Source organism: Pristiophorus japonicus, chromosome 24, assembly GCF_044704955.1.
Source record: "Pristiophorus japonicus isolate sPriJap1 chromosome 24, sPriJap1.hap1, whole genome shotgun sequence".
Taxonomy (NCBI): Eukaryota; Metazoa; Chordata; class Chondrichthyes; family Pristiophoridae; genus Pristiophorus; species Pristiophorus japonicus.
The window spans coordinates 12,125,373-12,144,438 of record NC_092000.1 but is presented as its reverse complement, the minus strand read 5'-3'; the positions used below and the strand labels follow the sequence as shown (position 1 = coordinate 12,144,438).

The window sequence follows — 19,066 nt, the reverse complement described above, 5'->3', positions numbered from 1 at the left end:
GCAGGTGGGGGGGAGGGGGGTGTGGGGGGGCGTTTCCTGGAAGTGCTGGCAGCCGCGCTTCGTAAAACCGCCGCTCGATTTCGCTGGAAAAAAAAAACCGACAGAAAGTCATCCTGTCAGACGGACGGGCCACCCTCTCGGCGAACCTCTTGCGTGCTTGACGTTTCGCTGACGGATTGAGAAAAAAAAAACAACCACACACCGACACTCTCTGTTGTAACCTCCTTGCGGTCCCTTGGAATTAACCCCTCGCTCGCTGACTCTGATTGCAAGCTGACGGTTACCTGCCTTCGTCATTTTCTTTTCTGACCCCCGTTGGCTTTTTTGTCTCCTCTGACCCTGCTTTGTGCAGCAGTATCGCCTACTCTGCAGGATTACCCTGAAATCTCCGAGAATTAAAGACCGATCTCCCGGAAACCGCTACGACCAAAACTGGCTGCAAAATCAGAGGGGTAATTTTTTTTTGTTTTTAACTCGTGCTTTTCAACTAAATTTATTTGAACACTTTTAGGTATCAAAATCTTGGACATGGGAAAGAAGGCTGTTATCCGATAGTCACGAATCGTCCAATCATAGAAGGAAGAGTCTATTTCATTTCCGATTAACGTGGGCACCATGAGGATAGAATCGCAGAACGGTTACAGCGCAGGAGGAGGCCATTCGGCCCGTCGAGCCCGTGCCGGCTCTCTGCAAGAGAGCACCTCAGCCAGTCCCACTCCCCCCGCCCTTTCCCCGTAACCCTGCAGAATTTTTGTCCTTCAGCTACTTATCCAACTCCCCTTTTGAAAGCCACGATTGAGTCTGCCTCCACCACCCTCTCAGGCAGCGCGTTCCAGATCCCAACCACTCGCTGCGGGAAAAAGTCTTTCCCCCCATGTCACCTTTGGTTTTTCTGCCAATCTTTTTTTTTTAATTTCAAAAATATACTTTATTCATCTAAAAATTTGTACAGTACATTCAAAAGCAGTTCAGTCCGTTTAGCTGCGGTCAGCAATCCCATACACCACATTTGGGTGCATCCCAAATTTTCTGCCAATCTTTTCTGCCAATCGCCTTAAATCTGTGTCCTCGGGTGTGTGACCTGGAGGGGAGTGTGGAGGTGGTGGTGTTCCCATGTGCCTGCTGCTCTTGTCCTTCTAGGTGGTAGAGGTGGTGGGTTTGGGAGGTGCTGCTGAAGAATTATGCTGGTTATCTTAAAATTTCCGCCCTTGAATTATTGACTCACTGATTAGTGGAAGTAATTATTCCCTCATTACCTTATCAAAACCTTCGCAATTCTGAACAGACCTCCTCTCACCCTTCCCTGTGCTAATAAAAGGAGCCTTTAACTGATCCCTGTCTCACAAAGATCTTGATTTCTGTTTTGGAACAGCATATTGTGGGTGAGAGAAGGACGAGAGCAGCGGGTGCAAGGGGACACCATTACCTCCCAGTCACACACCATCCTGACTTGGAAATATATCGGCTGTTCCTTCATCGTGGCTGGGTCAAAATCCTGGAACTCCCTCCCTAACAGCACTGTGGGAGCACCTTCACCACACGGGACTGCAGCGGTTCAAGAAGGCGGCTCACCACCACCTTCTCAAGGGGCAATTAGGGATGGGCAATAAATGCCGGTCTTGGCAGGGGGAATAAAGAAAAGGATTAAAGGACAAACGAGAAGATTTTGTTTTGAATACAGATGGCTGTTAGGACATGAAATGCTGAACCAGAGGTGGTGAGGGGGTGGGGGGCGGGGGGAGGGGGGGGGGAGGGGGTGCAGAATCTTTGATAGCTTTTAGAAGGGAAAAGGGATAAATATTTGAAGTGCTATGGGGAGAGGAAATGGGAGTAAGTGGTCTTTCAGAGAACTGGCACAGGAGCGTTGGGCCGAACGGCCTCCTTCTGTACTCTATAAAATTCTATAAGACTAGACTTTCCGCTTTACATCGCTGGGCTAGTGACTATATATCGCCCAAAACGGCCTGCTCGCGCCCATTTTGACTGAAAAGTGGAAAGTTGGGCTGGAACAGCGTTGAAAAATTGCTGATATACTGAATCTTTTAAATATGAACCATAAAATTCAATGGCACTTTATTCACGCTTTTAAAGTCCTCCTTTGATGACATTGTGCGATCTACGTGGGCAGATCCATCCGCTTGTTGTATTCCTGGTTCCTGCAACCCTCCACCAGCGACCCACACAACGCAAAGTGCTCAGGATTGGCTCCCCACATTATAAGGCTGTTCTAAAGGATCATGTTATAGAGGCACATCTTGGGAGGGTCTTCGATATCACCGGTTCCAGGAGCCCATAGTGTTTACAGCATAAAGAAAGACTTGCATTTATATAGCGCCTTTCATGACCTCAGGACGTCCCAAAGCGCTTTGCAGCCAATGAAGTACTTGTGGAGTGCAGTCACTGTTGTAATGTGGGAAACGCAGCAGCCAATTTGCGCACAGCAAGCTCCCGCAAACAGCACCATGATGATGACCAGATAATCTGTTTTTTGTGATGTTGATTGAGGGATAAATATTCGCCGCAGGACACCGGGGATAACTGCCCCCTGCTCTTCTTCAAAACAGTGCCGCGGGATCTTTTACATCCACCTGAGAGAGCAGACGGGGCCTCAGTTTAACGTCTCATCTGAAAGACGGCACCTCCGACAGCGTAGCGCTCCCTCAGCACTGCACTGGGAGTGTCGGCCTGGATTTATGTGCTCAAGTCCCTGGCGTGGGACTTGAACCCACAACCTTCTGACTCGAACCCACAACCTTCTGACTCGGAGGCAAGTGTGCTCAGCCTCGCGCCTGTAGCTTCATGTGACTGGATGGGGAAATGGGCCTGTGGTTACCACAGCAGCAGCCTAAAGACTTCCAGAATGAGAGCTACAATACACAGTGCTAAATAATACAGGGGGATAGGCTGGTTGCTGAGCGACACGTACACTATCTGATTCACCCTTCCACCCTCTACCCTCACTGCGTTGTCGCACTGAGACCCGGCTCTGACTCATACTGGACCTCAGAAATCCCTTGGCCGTCTCAGTCTCACTTTCCAACAGTGACTGCACTACAAAAGTACTTCATTGCCTGTAAAGTGCTTTGAGATGTCCAGTGGCTGTGAAAGGCGCTATATAAATCCACGTCTTTCTTTTTTCCTCCTACAGTCGACAGGCTTTGAAAGCCCAACCTTGGTGTCACCTAACCACGATTCCTTGATTCATCGGAAGAACATAGGAACAGCGGGTGGCCATTCAGCCCCTCGAGACTGCTCCCCCATCCAATGGCTGATCTGCGACCTAACTCTACATACCTGCCTTTGGCCCAATTCTCTTAATACCTTTGGTGAACAGAAATCTATCAATCTCCGATTTACAATGAACAATTGATCTAGTGTCAGTTGATGTTTGTGCAAGAAAGCTCCAAACTTCTATCACCCTTTGTCTCAATTTCACTCCTGAAAGGTCTGATTTTTAGACTATGCCCCTTAGAATCCCCAACCAGCAGAAATAGTTTCTCTCTATCTACCCTTATCAGTTCCGCTTAATATCTTGAAAACTTTGATCAGATCACGCCACAACCTTCTAAATGCAAGGGACGCCACCCTAATTTGTGTAATCTCTCCTTGTAAGTTCACCCTTGAAGTCCGGGCGTTATTCACCATTGCTTCTCTTTTACTGGTTGTTTTGTCAATCTCGGTGTCCTGAACTGTGGACCTCAGTCCTTCACCGACGCAATTGGTAAACCACTTAACCTTTGCTTCCCTCATTTATGATGCAAGCCTGTTTCTTCAAGTGCGCTGCAGCCCTTGTGACCTCCCCAACACACAGGTTCCCCGGCCTGTAGAGTAAATGATTAAACCCACCTCTAGGCCGGGTGAGAGATAAGATACCAATAATTGTGCCAAGTCAGAGTGCAGGATTGAATCAGAACTCAGGCCCATCCCTCTGTGGAACTTTTATTTCATAAAGAGCCGGGGGGAGGGGGAGGGGGGGGGAGTTCTCCCCGGTGTCCTGGCCAAAATTGATCCCTCAATCAGCATCGCAAAAAACAGTTTATCTGGCCATTGCTTGCTGTGGGAGCTTGCTGTGCGCAGATCAGCATGCCGCGTTTCCCACGTTACAACAGTGACTACACTTCAAAAGTACTTCATTGGCTGTAAAGCGCTTTGGGACGTCCTGTGGTTGTGAAAGGCGCTATAGAAATGCAAGTTCTTTTTTCGGATACCAGTTGCCGTTGCTGGTTTTGCTGTGGCCCTTACGGCGAAAGGGATCAAGGGGTATGGAGAGAAGGCAGGGGTAAGGTACTGAAGTTGCATGATCAGCCATGATCATATTGAATGGTGGTGCAGGCTCGAAGGGCCGAATGGCTTGCTCCTGCACCTACTTTCTATGTTTCTATGTTTCTATTTACACCGCCTCTGGACTCATCTTTTGCCGTGCCATAGAATGATACGGCACAGAAGGTGGCCATTCAGCCCATCATGCCTGTGCCGGCTCTGTGAACGAGTGATCCGATTGGTTCCACTCCCTCTGCTCTTTCCCCCCCCATCCCGGGAAATTTTTCCTTTGCAGTTATTTATCCCAATCCCTTTTGAAAGTTAGAATCGCTTTTGCCGTTTAATCACTCCTGCCCTCCACCCTATCACAGGCCTTTTACCTTAGATCTCGCCTCCCCCCCCCTCGTCCTCCCCACACTTCCCCCCTGACTGTGCTTGCTTCAAAACGATTAAATCTCCAACATCTCCCCCTTCTGACCAAGGGTCATCGGCCTGAGACGTTAACTCTGTTTCTCCCCGCACACAGACTGCCTGACCTGCTGAGTGTCTCCAGCATTTTCCGCCTCTAGTAGATCCCGGTTTGATTTTGTGTAAACTCACAGGACTCTCCCTTGTCTGAACAGACCCTTCTACACCATGATCCTATTGAATGGCGGAGCAGGCTCGAGGGGCCAACTGGCCTACTCCTGCTCCTATTTCTTATGTTCTTGCACTACATCAGCCGTGTCGCTTTAATGGCCCTTTGACTCGGCCCTTTTTAATGAAAAAAATTCTCTACCCTCCAATCCATGCCCCACGTCAGCAAAGTACAGTTGCCTGTCGCGTCAGAAATCGAGCAAGCCACAGAAAGTGGAGTTTGACGCGGGTTCAAGGGGCGCCACACGGGCCTGCCGCGTCACCTGACTTCCTTGCCCGCCGACCTTGCGACTCGGAGGTTTTATGCCTTTAAGAGGTAGCAGGAGCAACACTGGGGCGAAGTCGACAACAATCTGCATTCACATAGCGCCTGACACGCAGCAAAACATTCCCAAGGTGCTTCAGGGGAACACAATCAGGACAAAACTGGCGGAAGGGTCGAGAACGAGAGGGCACAGATTTAAGGTGATTGGCAGAAGAACCAAAGGCGACACGAGCGAAAACGTTTTCACGCAGCGAGTGGTTGGAATCTGGAACGCGCTGCCCGAGAGGGTGGTGGAGACCGACTCAATCGTGGCTTTCAAAAGGGAGTTGGATAAGTACCTGAAGGAACAAAACCTTTGCATGGCTACGGGGAAAGGGCGGGGGGGAAGTGGGACTGGCTAAGGTGCTCCTACAGAGAGCCGGCACGGGCTCGACGGGCCGAATGACCTCCTCCCGTGCAGTAACCGTTCTATCTTTCTATGAAAGTTTGACATTGAGCCACAATAAGGAGATATTTGGGCAGAGGACTAAAAGCTTTTTCAAAGAGGTAGGTTTCAAGATGTCTTAAAGTAGGAGAGAGAGAGAGGTAGAGAGGTGGGAAGGTTTACGGAAGGAATTCCAGGGCTTGGGGCCCAGGCAGCTGAAGGCACGGCCGCCAATGGTGGAGCGATGAAAATCGGGGGATGCACAAGAGGCCAGAATTGGAGGAGCGCGGACATCTCGGAGGGTCGTGGGGCTGGAGGCAATTACAGAGAAAGGGAGCGGCGTGGAGGGATTTAAACACAAGGATGAGAAACATAGAAACATAGAAAATAGGTGCAGGAGTAGGCCATTCGGCCCTTCGAGTCTGCGCCACCATTCAATAAGATCACGGCTGATCATCACCTCAATACCCCTTCCTGCTTTCTCTTCATATTTAAGGTGGAGATAGACACATTTTTGAACGATAAGGGAATCAAGGGTTATGGGGAGCGGGCGGGGAAGTGCAGCTGAGCCCAAGATCAGATCAGCCACCATCTTATTGAATGGCGGAGCAGGCTCGAGGGGCCGTATGGCCTACTCCTGCTCCTATTTCTTATGGTCTTATGGAAGGCGAATTAGGGCCGTGACACTTAGGGCCAAGGTGCTGAGAACGGCGGTGTAGTCCCGCTCTGGAGAGACTGGTCTCTGCCCGCTGACTGACGGAGGCACGGGGTGGGGGGGGGGGGGGGGCAGGGGCGGGAGGGGAGAGGACGGGGAACCGTCTGACAGCTGGGATACAGAAGCTCTGAAGGTAGGTATGAAGCACCGAGGGAGAGGGTGGATGGCACGTGGTTCTCAAGGCCAGGAGGGCAAAGTGAGCAGCCAGACCCGAGGTACGGGCTGGTCAAGCGGTGGCAGTGGAGTTGAGCATGTGGAGTAAAGGGAGATGACACTGCTTGGGCTGGACTTTGGTTATAGAATATTCTCTTCTTCAGCGGTCCCTCGTATCGAGGATGATTTGCTTCCACGCCAAAAAGGGATGAGTTCACAGGTGTTTCAATGAAGGACCTAATATTCCAGATCCCGAAGTACACCCTGAAGGGTGGAAGATGCCTGTGGGTGGAGTTTTTTAACGTGTGGTGACCGTTGCACACCAGCCACCACACGGGCTCGACAGAGCCAGGTCTTGGTCTAGTGGCAAGGGTTAACCAGGATGACTGGAGACCAGCTCTGCTGCACGGACCTAGTGTGCACACATATCGCACACAGTGTGGGCTGGGCCCGTGCTGCCCCTGGGCCCTCGCCTCTTCTGGCCCCACGAACTCACGCCTCTCCTAGGCCCCGATCACATCGCTCATGGATTGTGCTTCTGTTAGCGCGCCCCCCCCACCACCGCCCCCCCCACCCCGGAGAGGCGGTAAATGGTCTCCAAATGCTTAGCGCCCGGGCGGACAACTTCCAGCACCCCCACCGGGAAAATTGGTGCCGATTTTGCAGTGGCTCTGAGCAATGCCACCCGGGAGTGTCCCACCGGTGTGCAACGCCCCCGGTTTCGACAGCGATGCGATATTTGCTTGGAGCGGCACCAGTAGCGCCCCCTAGTGACCCAGCCAGAGAAAGCTGGTGTGTAGAGCTGTCCCGGGGCACTAAGGGACGGAATGATTGAAAAAGGGTAAGTGAAATTGATATTTCTTTGGCTTTTTTTTTTTGCGATTCGCCTTTATTTGGGGAGAGTATTTTGTTGGGAATGTTTTTTTTTTGGTCCTGATTTTTTTTTCAGGGAGGCCTCTCTTAAGCTGCTCCGAGGCTGGCTCTTTAGCACGGGGTCTTCAGTTGCTCACCCGGCCTAGTGCCGCAAGAGAGGTGTGGAGCGCCTCCATTAGCACTCAGCCCCACTCTCGGGGCACAGCAAACAAATGTTTTGGCTGCCGTCACTAACTATTTGCCGTCGCGCGAAATTTCCCGCCCCGCCACCATTAGCCCCCCCCCCCATCAGAATTGTCCAACTGAAAATCTAGCCCCTTACGTTCCGTGCCTGCTCTCGTCAATTCTCTTGATGGCACGAGTGAGATGAAGGACTCACCACACACTTGTATCCTCGCGTGCCTGATCACCAGGTACACCAGCGTCATCAGGCCCCGTCCATCGGGACCATTTCCTACCGCCATTGCTAATCAAGTGAAAGGTGATTCTGTGCTGCCATTCTGTGCTGCACGGGCCCAGCCCACACTGCGCGATGTGTGCGCGCACGAGGTCCATGCAGCAGAGCTGGTCTCCGGTCGTCCTGGTTAACCCTTGCCACTGGACCAAGACCCAGCTCTGTCAAGCCCGTGTGGTGGCTGGTGTGCAACGGCCAACACACGATAAAAAAATCCACGCACAGGCATCTTCCACCCTTCAGGATGTAGTTCGGGACCTGGAATATTAGGTCCTTCATTGAAACACCTGTGAACTTTTTGACGTGGAAGCAAGTCATCCTCGATTCGAGGGACTGCCTATGGTGATGATGATTCCTGTGTACACACATATATATGAGCTGCAACAAGCGCCTGTTGAACTTAAACTAGTTAATTCTTTGAGGAATACATTTCCTTTGAAGCCTTTTGCCCCCCCCCCCCCCACCAAAGAAATCCACATGTTTTCCATCTCGCAACATCTGCCAGACACATGGCCTGCAGATTCTCTCGGCTGAATGTTACGAGAGAATTATACAGTAACAGAACACCGTGCAAACCTGAACTTAATGGGTCTTTGGTAAGTGCAAACAGCGGCAAGGAGGACTGGAACTTGACAGGGGTATTGAGCCTGTGTGTGTAGTTACACCTCACGAGAACCTTGACGGCCCCTTTCGCCCTCGATCTTATGCCTGCGGTGCTCATTAATTCCATTCGCTGCGCCATGCTGCAATTATTTCCAAGATCTTTTTTGACTCACTTCCTCGAGCTTTCCCCAGTTTCCTCTGGGTTTGAAGCGCAGTGGGAAGCTGAGCAAAACTGGAGGCATCGAGTCCGGAGAGGGTCCGTACACCACTGAAGCGTGGATTATGGCACAGACTAATAGCCAATAGCCTCATTAATATTCCCATGCTGAGGCAGCAGGGGAACGGCCTGTACCGTGCACATGCTGACCGTAGAAGCTTCATATTACTTGCCTTATATTTTAGCACCAGATGCCCAAGTTCGAGCCTGCGTCCCAGAAGAAGGAATTTACCCCGGGGGACTGGCTGGCATAGCAGGCCCTGTGCCCCAGACTTGGGTTTGAATTTAGCCCAAACGAAACGTAGGAACATCAGAATTAGGAGCAGGAGTCGGCCATTCAGCCCCTCGAGCCTGCTCCGCCATTCAATAAGATCACGACTGATCTTCGACCTCAACTCCACTTTCCCACAGCACCCCCATATCCCTTAATTCCCCCCAAAATTTGTCGACCTCTGCCTTGAATATACTCAATGACTGAGCCTCCACAGCCCTCTGGGGTAGAGAATTCCAACATAGAAACATAGAAACATAGAAAATAGGTGCAGGAGTAGGGCCATTCGGCCCTTCAAGCCTGCACCACCATTCAAGAAGATCATGGCTGATCATTCCCTCAGTACCCCTTTCCTGCTTTCTCCCCATACCCCTTGATCCCCTTAGCCGCAAGGGCCATATCTAACTCCCTCTTGAATATATCCAATGAACTGGCATCAACAACTCTCTGCGGCAGGGAATTCCATAGGTTAACAACTCTCTGAGTGAAGAAGTTCCTCCTCATCTCCGTCCTAAATGGCCTGCCCCTTATCCTAAGACTGTGTCCCCTGGTTCTGGACTTCCCCAACATCGGGAACATTCTTCCCCCATCTAACCTGTCCAGTCCCGTCAGTATTTTATATGTTTCTATGAGATCCCCTCTCATTCTTCTAAACTCCAATGTATAAAGGCCCAGTTGATCCAGTCTCTCCTCATACGACAGTCCAGCCATCCCTGGAATCAGTCTGGTGAACCTTCGCTGCACTCCCTCAATAGCAAGAACGTCCTTCCTCAGATTAGGAGACCAAAACTGAACACAATATTCCAGGTGAGGCCTCACTAAGGCCTTGTACAACTGCAGTAAGACCTCCCTGCTCCTATACTCAAATCCCCTTGCTATGAAGGCCAACATACCATTTGCCTTCTTTACCGCTTGCAGTACCTGCGTGCCAACTTTCAGTGACTGATGTACCATGACACCCAGGTCTCGTTGCATCTCCCCTTTTCCTAATCTGCCACCATTCAGATAATATTCTGCCTTCGTGTTTTTGCCCCCAAAGTGGATAACCTCACATTTATCCACATTATACTGCATTTGCCATGCATTTGCCCACTCACCTAACCTGTCCAAGTCACCCTGCAGCCTCTTAGCGTCCCCCTCACAGCTCACACCACCACCCAGTTTAGTGTCATCCGCAAACTTGGAGATATTACACTCAATTCCATCATCTAAATCATTAATATATATTGTAAAGAGCTGGGGTCCCAGCACTGAGCCCTGCGGCACCCCACTAGTCACTGCCTGCCATTCTGAAAACGACCCGTTTATCCCGACTCTCTGCTTCCTGTCTGCCAACCAGTTCTCTATCCACGTCAGTACATTACCCCCAATACCATGCGCTTTGATTTTGCACACCAATCTCTTGTGTGGGACCTTGTCAAAAGCCTTTTGTAAGTCCAAATACACCACATCCACTGGTTCTCCCTTGTCCACTCTGCTATTTACATCCTCAAAAAATTACAGAAGATTTGTCAAGCATGATTTCTCCTTCATAAATCCATGCTGACTTGGACCGATCCTCTAACTGCTTTCCAAATGCGTTGCTATTTCACCCTTAATGATTGATTCCAGCATTTTCCCCACTACTGATGTCAGGCTAACCGGTCTATAATTATCCGTTTACTCTCTCCCTCCTTTTTTAAAAAGTGGTGTTACATTAGCTACTCTCTAGTCCATAGGAACTGATCCAGAGTCAATAGACTGTTGGAAAATTATCACCAATGATTCACCACCCTCTGAGTGAAGAAGTTTCTCCCCATCTCCGTCCTAAATGGCCGACCCCTTATTCTGAGACTGTGACCCCTGGCTCTAGACTGTCCAGCCCGGGGAAACATCCTCCCTGCACCTACCCTGTCGAGCTCAGTTTGAGCTTGTTTCTGTCCCTCTGTCCATTCTCCCTACTTTAGGAGGGAATTCAAGGCCATGGAGAGGGTACAGAACAGATTTGCTAAGATGACACCAGGGATGAGTGGCTTCAGTCATGAGGAGAAACTTGGGAAGTTGGGGCTTTTTATTTCATAGAACAGAGAAAGATAATCAGTGATCTGATAGAATTATGGAAGGCTTATGGGCCTCTTATTCTGAGACTGAAGTCGGCAACCACTTGGTTAACCTCCTGGTTGCTATCGCAGCAACATTTCTTCCAAAGGCTTTTGCAGTTCCTGTTTGCTCACTGGGGGCTGATGGTTATCGAATCCCATTCAGGTTGATCACCGCCATGCATTGCAACAACAATTTAACATGAGATAAATCAATTATTTTAAGCTAAAGCGTGACAACAACTGGGTGGCAGTGTGAGCTGGAGGAGGATGCTAAGAGGCTGCAGGGTGACTTGGACAGGTTAGGTGAGTGGGAAAAAGCATGGCAGATATAGTATAATGTGGATAAGTGTGAGGTCATTTACTTTGGTGGTAAAAACAGGAAGGCAAATTATCTGAATGGTGACAGATTAGGAAAAGGGGAGGTGCAACGAGATCTGGGTGTCATGGTACATCAGCCATTGAAAGTTGGCATGCAGGTACAGCAGGTGGTGAAGAAGGCAAATGGCATGTTGGCCTTCATAGCGAGAGGATTTGAGTATAGGAGCAGAGAGATCTTACTGCAGTTGTACAGGGCCTTGGTGAGGCCACACCTTGAATATTGTGTACAATTTTGGTCTCCTAATCTGAGGAAGGATATTCTTGCTATTGAGGGAGTGCAGCGAAGGTTCACCAAACTGATTCCCGGGATGACAGGACTGACATATGAAGAAAGTCTGAATTGACTAGGCTTATATTCACTGGAATTTAAAAGAATGAGAGGGGATCTCATTGAAATATATAAAATTCCGACGGGATTGGACAGGTTAGATGCAGGAAGAATGTTCCCGATGTTGGGGAAGTCCAGAACCAGGGGTCACAATCTAAGGATAAGGGGTAAACCATTTAGGACCGAGATGAGAAGAAACTTCTTCACTCAGAGAGTTGTGAGCATGTAGAATTCTCTACCACAGAAAGTTGTTGAGGCCAGTTCGTTAGATGTGGCCCTTACGGCTCAAGGGATCAAGGGGTATGGAGAGAAAGCAGGAATGTATGATCAGCCATGATCATATTGAATGGTGGTGCAGGCTCGAAGGGCCGGATGGCCTACAACTACACCTATTTTCTATGTTTCTAACAACGCAAGAAAGACTTGCATTTTTATAGAACCTTGCATGACCACCGGGCGTCCCAAAGCGCTTGTCAGCCGATGAAGTACTTTTGGAAATGTAGTCACTGTTACAATGTGGGAAACGGAGCAGCTAATTTTCACACAGCAGGCTCCCTCAAATAGCAATGTGATAATGACCAGATAATCTGTTTTAGGTGTTGTTGAGGGATAAATATTGGCCAGGGACACCGGGGAGAACTCCCCCTGCTGTTCTTCGAAATGTTGCCATGGGATATTTTACATCCACCTGAGAGGGCAGACGGGGCCTTGGTTTAAGGGCTCATCCGAAAGACGGCACCTCCGGCAGGGCAGCGCTCCCTCAGTGCTGCACAGCAGTGCTCTGGAGTGGGGGGATTGAAACCCACAAGCTTCTGACTCAGAGGCGAGAGTGCTGCCCACTGAGCCACGGCTGACACCTAATTGGCAATCCCATTCATAAAGTGCTGCTGGCGTGGGGAACAGAGGGACTCACACGGGCACAGTCAGGGCCCTGTTCCGAGGTTGGTTCCTCGGAACATGATTTTCTTGTCCAGTTGTATGTTTAACAGCGAGGAGCCAACGATCGATGGATGTTTCCATTCTAATGGACTTCGGGGCTCTCTAATTCCATACTCAGCGATACGCTGTTCCTATTCTGGCTGACTATTGCTTTGTAATCAGGAAGAGGCAAAGTCTTACTTCAGCATTACAGGGTCCGTGAGGCCGCTGATATCATTTCCCTTTACATCAGCAGCAGAAACCGTTAATAGACACTGGGAGTGAGACACTTCAAAACTGTCAAGGAATTTCTCCGTTGGGCAGCCTGCTGCTTACGTACAATGTCTACCATCACTGCGCGCGTCACTAGTCAGCCGTGACTCAGTGGGCAGCAATCTCGCCTCTGAGTCAGAAGGTTGTGGGTTCAAATCCCACTCCAGAGACTTGAGCACATAACTCCAGGCTGACACTCCCAGTGCAGTGCTGAGGGAGTGCCGCACTGTCGGAGGTGCCATCCTTTGGATGAGACATTAAACCGAGGCCCTGTCTGCTCTCTCAGGTGGACGTAAAAGATCCCACGGCCACTATTTCGAAGAAGAGTTATCCCGGTGTCCTGAGGCCAATATTTATCCCTCAACCAACATCACTAAAAAAAAACAGATTATCTGGTCATCATCACATTGCTGTTTGTGGGAGCTTGCTGTGCGCAAATTGACTGCCGCTTTTCCCACATCACAAAAGTGACTACACTTAAAAAAAAAAGTACTTCAATGGCTGTAAAGCGCTTTGAGATGTCCGGTGGTCGTGAAAGGCGCTATATAAATGCAAGTCTTTTCTTTTTACTAGCAGAAATGGAACAGAATCATATCTCATTAAAATCGCGGTTCAGCGAATCTGTTTTTTTTGGGGGGGGGGGGTGGGGGGGCTGTGGGGTGCACATCATATAACAGATGAAACTTGTGGTGGCCCTAGTTCTACCAACCTTTCGGACCACAGTGCAACGCGCAGTCCATCTCAGGGTGATCGCTACCTCAGACTATGGGATAGGAACAACAACAACTGAAGCCTGCATTTATATAGTGCCTTTAACAATAAGAACATAAGAAATAGGAGCAGGAGTCGACCATTCAGACCCTCGAGTCTGCTCCGCCATTCAATGAGATCATGGCTGATCTTCGAGCTCAACTCCACTTTCCTGCACTATTCCCATATCCCTTGATTCCCTTAATATTCAAAATTCTATCGATCTCGGTCTTGACGACTGAGGCTCCACATCCCTCTGGGGTAGAGAATTCCAAAGATCACCACCTTCTGAGTGAAGAAATTTCTCCCCCATCTCAGTCCTAAATGGCCGACCCCTTATCCTGAGACTGTGACCCCTGGTTCTAGACTCTCCAGCCCGGGGGAAACATCCTCCCTGCATCTACCCTGTCAAGGCCCTGAACGAATTTTACAGGGAACTTTAACAGTGCAAACATAGAAACATAGAAAATAGGTGCAGGAGTCGGCCATTAGGCCCTTCGAGCCTGCACCGCCATTCAATGAGTTCATGGCTGAACATGCAACTTCAGTACCCCATTCCTGCTTTCTCGCCATACCCCTTGATCCCCCTAGTAGTAAGGACTACATCTAACTCCTTTTTGAATATATTTAGTGAATTGGCCTCAACAACTTTCTGTGGCAGAGAATTCCACAGGTTCACCACTCTCTGGGTGAAGAAGTTTCTCCTCATCTCGGTCCTAAATGGCTTACCCCTTATCCTTAGACTGTGACCCCTGGTTCTGGACTTCCCCAACATCGGGAACATTCTTCCTGCATCTAACCTGTTCAATCCCGTCAGAATTTTATATGTTTCTATGAGATCCCCTCTCATTCTTCTGAACTCCAGTGAATACAAGTCCCGTGTTGCTCCACAGGAACGTTAGCGGACCAAAAAACTGACTGATTTGGAGGTGAATCAGGAGGGGGGCGGGAAGGAGGCTGGGTGGTTTTTCCACTTGACTACTGCCTGTGGCCTGCACCCCAGGCGAGGACCTGTGAGAAAGGCCTCCTGGCCGGAATGTGCAGTCTTTGGGAGGGGCCGCACCTAAAAGGGGAAACTGTGCAAGTTGCGAGTATAAAAGGCATAATTACCGCCGCAGCTGATGTCAAAGTGGGTTGGGAGCCTTTTGATCTTTTTTTATAAGGAACATCAGAAGCCTGCCACGAGATTATAAGCCTTCCTGTAAATAGAGCAATATGTACTGCAAAGCTGGTGATGTGGTTTGATCCGGGCCACTCCTGTTGACAGGGTCTGTGGCCCGGTTGTGGTGGGTGACGGGTGTTGCACGCACTGTCAGCTTCATGGCTCTCGGGGACACCCGAGATCATCATCATCATCATCATCATCATAGGCAGTCCCTCGGAATCGAGGAAGACTTGCTTCCACTCCTAAAGTGAGTCCTGAGGTGGCTGAACAGTCCAATACGAGAGCCACAGTCCCTGTCACAGGTGGGACAGACATTCGTTGAGGGAAAGGATGGGTGGGGAGTCTGGTTTGTCACACGCTCCTTCCGCTGCCTGCGCTTGGTTTCTGCACGCTCTCGGTGACCAGACTCTAGGTGCTCAGCGCCTTCCCGGATGCACTTCCTCTATTCAGGGCGGGCTTTGGCCAGGGACTCCCAGATGTCAGTGGGGATGTTGCATTTTATCAGGGGAGCTTTGAGGGTGCCCTTGTAACGTTTCCTCTGCCCACCTTTGGCTCGTTTGCCGGGAAGGAGTTCCAAGTAGAGCGCTTGCTTTGGGAGTCTTGTGTCTGGCATGCGAACAATGTGGCCTGCCCAGCGGAGCTGATCAAGTGTGGTCAGTGCTTCGATGTTGGGGATGTTGGCCTGGACGAGGACGCTGATGTTGGTGTGCCTGTCCTCCCAGGGGATTTGTAGGATCTTGCGGAGACATCGTTGGTGATATATCTCCAGCAACTTGAGGAGTCGGCTTCGCCATCAAAAATGAGCTGGTCGACCGTCTCAAAGACTCCCCCTGCAGGGCTAGCAAACGCCTCATGACTCTTCGACTCACCCTATCCCGGAACCAGTGCGCCACAGTCATCAGTGCGTACGCCCCAACACTCAATGCAACTGATGAGGCCAAAGAGGATTTTTACTCCAGCCTCGAAAAATCCCTGTCCTGCGTCCCTGCGGGCAACAAACTGATCCTCCTCGGTGATACCCGTAGGAGTGGCAACTCCCTCAGGCAGAATGAAAGCAAGGTCCAGCTTAGCTTCTCTGTGGGTGGGCCAGCGACACGCACTCCAGGAGGACGTTAACATCGAGGAATATACTTAACCAAATGGTCTAAAATAATCCGTACCAGATGTCATACTGTTCACTCAGTGTATACTGCGCACTGGATATAGAAACATAGAAACATAGAAAATAGGTGCAGGAGTAGGCCATTCAGCCCTTCGAGCCTGCACCGTCATTCAATAAGATCATGGCTGATCATTCACCTCAGTACCCCTTTCCTGCTTTCTCTCCGTACCCCTTGATCCCCTTAGCCATAAGGGCCATATCTAACTCCCTCTTGAATATATCCACTGAACTGGCATCAACAACTCTCTGCGGCAGGGAATTCCACAGGTTAACAACTCTCTGAGTGAAGAAGTTTCTCCTCATCTCAGTTCTAAATGGCCTACCCCTTATCCTAAGACTATGTCCCCTGGTTCTGGACTTCCCCAACATCGGGAACATTTTTCCCGCATCTAATCTATCCAGTCCCGTCAGAATCTTATACATTTCTATGAGATCCCCTCTCATCCTTCTAAACTCCAGTGAATAAAGGCCCAGTTGATCCAGCCTCTCCTCATATGACAGTCCAGCCATCCCTGGAATCAGTCTGGTGAACCTTCGCTGCACTCCCTCAATAGCAAGAACGTCCTTCCTCAGATTAGGAGACCAAAACTGAACACAATATTCCAGGTGAGGCCTCACTAAGGCCTTGTACAACTGCAGTAAGACCTCCCTGCTCCTATACTCAAATCTCCTAGCTATGAAGGCCAACATACCATTTGGTTGCACCTCCCCTTTTCCTAATCTGCCGCCATTCAGATAATATTCTGCCTTTGTGTTTTTGCCCCCAAAATGGATAATCTCACATTTATCCACATTATACGGCATCTGCCATGCATTTGCTCACTCACCTAACCTGTCCAAGTCACCCTGCAGCCTCTTAGCGTCCTCCTCACAGCTCACACCACCACCCAGTTTAGTGTCATCTGCAAACTTGGAGATATTACACTCAATTCCTTCATCTAAATCATTCATGTATCTTGTAAATAGCTGGGGTCCCAGCACTGAACCCTGCGACACTCCACTCGTCACTGCCTGTCATTCTGAAAAGGACCCGTTTATCCCGACTCTCTGCTTCCTGTCTGCCAACCAGTTCTCTATCCACGTCAGTACATTACCCCCAATACCATGTGCTTTGATTTTGCAAACCAATCTCTTGTGCGGGACTTTGTCAAAAGCCTTTTGAAAGTCCAAATACACCACATCTACTGGTTCTCCAACACACTGGAGTGTAAATCCGATCATATCCTAGAATTCAGCCCATCCACTATATTCCCTCCCTCCACCACTGGCGCACCGTGGTTGCAGTGTGCACCATCTACACGATGCACTGCAACAACTCGCCAAGGCTTCTTTGGCAGCACCTCCCAAACCCGCGACCTCTACCGCCTCATCATCATCATAGGCAATCCCTCCTGAAGTGAGTTCTTTGGTGGCTGAACTGTCCAATACGAGAGCCACAGACCCTGTCACAGGTGGGACAGATAGTCGTTGAGGGAAGGGGTGGGTGGGACTGGTTTGCCGCACGCTCTTTCCCCTGTCTGCACTTGATTTTTGCATGCTCTCGGCAACGAGACTCGAGGTGCTCAGCGCCCTCCCGGATGCACTTCCTCCACTTAGGACGGTCTTGGGCCAGGGACTCCCAGGTGTCGGTGGGGGTGTTGCACTTCCTAGAAGGACAAGGGCAGCAGGCGCATGGGAACACCACCACCTCCATGTTTCCCTCCAAGTCACACACACCGTCCCGACTTGGAAATATATCGGCCGTTCCTTCATCATGGCTGGGTCAAAATCCTGGAACTCCCTCCCTAACAGCACTGTGGGAGCACCTTCACCACACGGACTGCAGCGGTTCAAGAAGGCGGCTCACCACCACCTTCTCAAGGGGCAATTAGGGATGGCCAATAAATGCTGGTGAGTGAATTTTAAAAGGTCATACCACACAGGAGGTGATTCGGACCATCGTGTCTGTGCCAGCTCTTTGAAATGCAATTAGTCCCACTCCCTTCCTCTTTCCCCATAGCCATGCAAGTTTTTCCTTGTAGAAGTATTTGTAGAAGGATTGCAAACTCTTACCCAAAGCGAATGAAGCCCTTTTATAGTAATGTGTTGGATCTGGACTTTGCAAAATGGTAGCGCTTACTAGAATGCATTGGATCCCTGACAAAATACAGTGGTGTTTTATTAACCAACACCCAGAAGTTAATATGAATTATAAAGTGAAGACAATGCACTTCCCAAGGGGGAAAGGAAACATAGAAACATAGAAAATAGGTGCAGGAGCAGGCCATTCAGCCCTTCGAGCTTGCACCATCATTCAGTAAGATCATGGCTGATCATTCCCTCAGTACCCCATTCCTGCTTTCCCTTCATACCCCTTGATCCCTTTAGCTGTAAGGGCCACATCTAACTCCCTTTTGAATATATATAACGAACTGGCCTCAACAACTTTCTGTGGCAGAGAATTCCACAGGTTCACAATTCTCTGACTGAAGAAGTTTCTCCTTATCTTGGTCCTAAATGGCTGAGATGAGGAGAAACTTCTTCACACTAGAAGAACAAACTACAAGATCAATTGCTCGACCAAACAGTACACTTTCAGTAGGGCCATTTCAATTGGTCAAGAAAGAAAGACTTGCATTTATACAGCGCCTTTCACGACCACCGGACGTCCCAAAGCGCTTTCACAGCCAAAGTGTAAACACAAATGCCCCTGTCCCCGAAGGGGAATTCTCATCCCTTTTGCCGGAGAACAGGAAAAGATGAGAGAGCAGTGCTGGATCCCAGTTCCCCCAAAGTCCCACATCCGAGTGAATGAATAGTGTAGATGTATTTCAGGGGAAGCGAGGTAAGTAGGCGAGGGAGAAAGGAATAGAAGGTTTATGCTGATGGGGTGGTGTGGGGCATAAACACCGGCACGGACCAGTTGGGCCGAATGGGCTGTTTCTGTGCTGTAAATTTCTATAAAAAGCTAGTATCAGTAATGGTGACCATGAAACCACCGGATTGTCGTTAAAAACCCCTCTGGTTCACTAATGTCCTTCAGGGAAGGAAATCTGCCGCCCTTACCCGGTCTGGGCCTATATGTGACTCCAGACCCACAGCAATGTGGTTGACTCTTAACTGCCCTCTGAACTGGCCCAGCGAGACACTCAGTGATAATT

At 49.7% G+C, this 19,066-nt stretch overlaps 1 long non-coding RNA gene across 1 annotated transcript in view; it reads right to left on the bottom strand.

Annotated features, from left to right (window-relative positions):
- Positions 1-6: 6 nt before the first annotated feature.
- Positions 7-19,066, bottom strand: part of LOC139237846 (uncharacterized) — an 84,943-nt gene continuing 65,883 nt past the window's right edge. Inside the window, exon 3 of the long non-coding RNA XR_011588535.1 lies at positions 7-83. This is a non-coding gene — a long non-coding RNA (uncharacterized lncRNA). The remainder of the gene's footprint in view (positions 84-19,066) is intronic.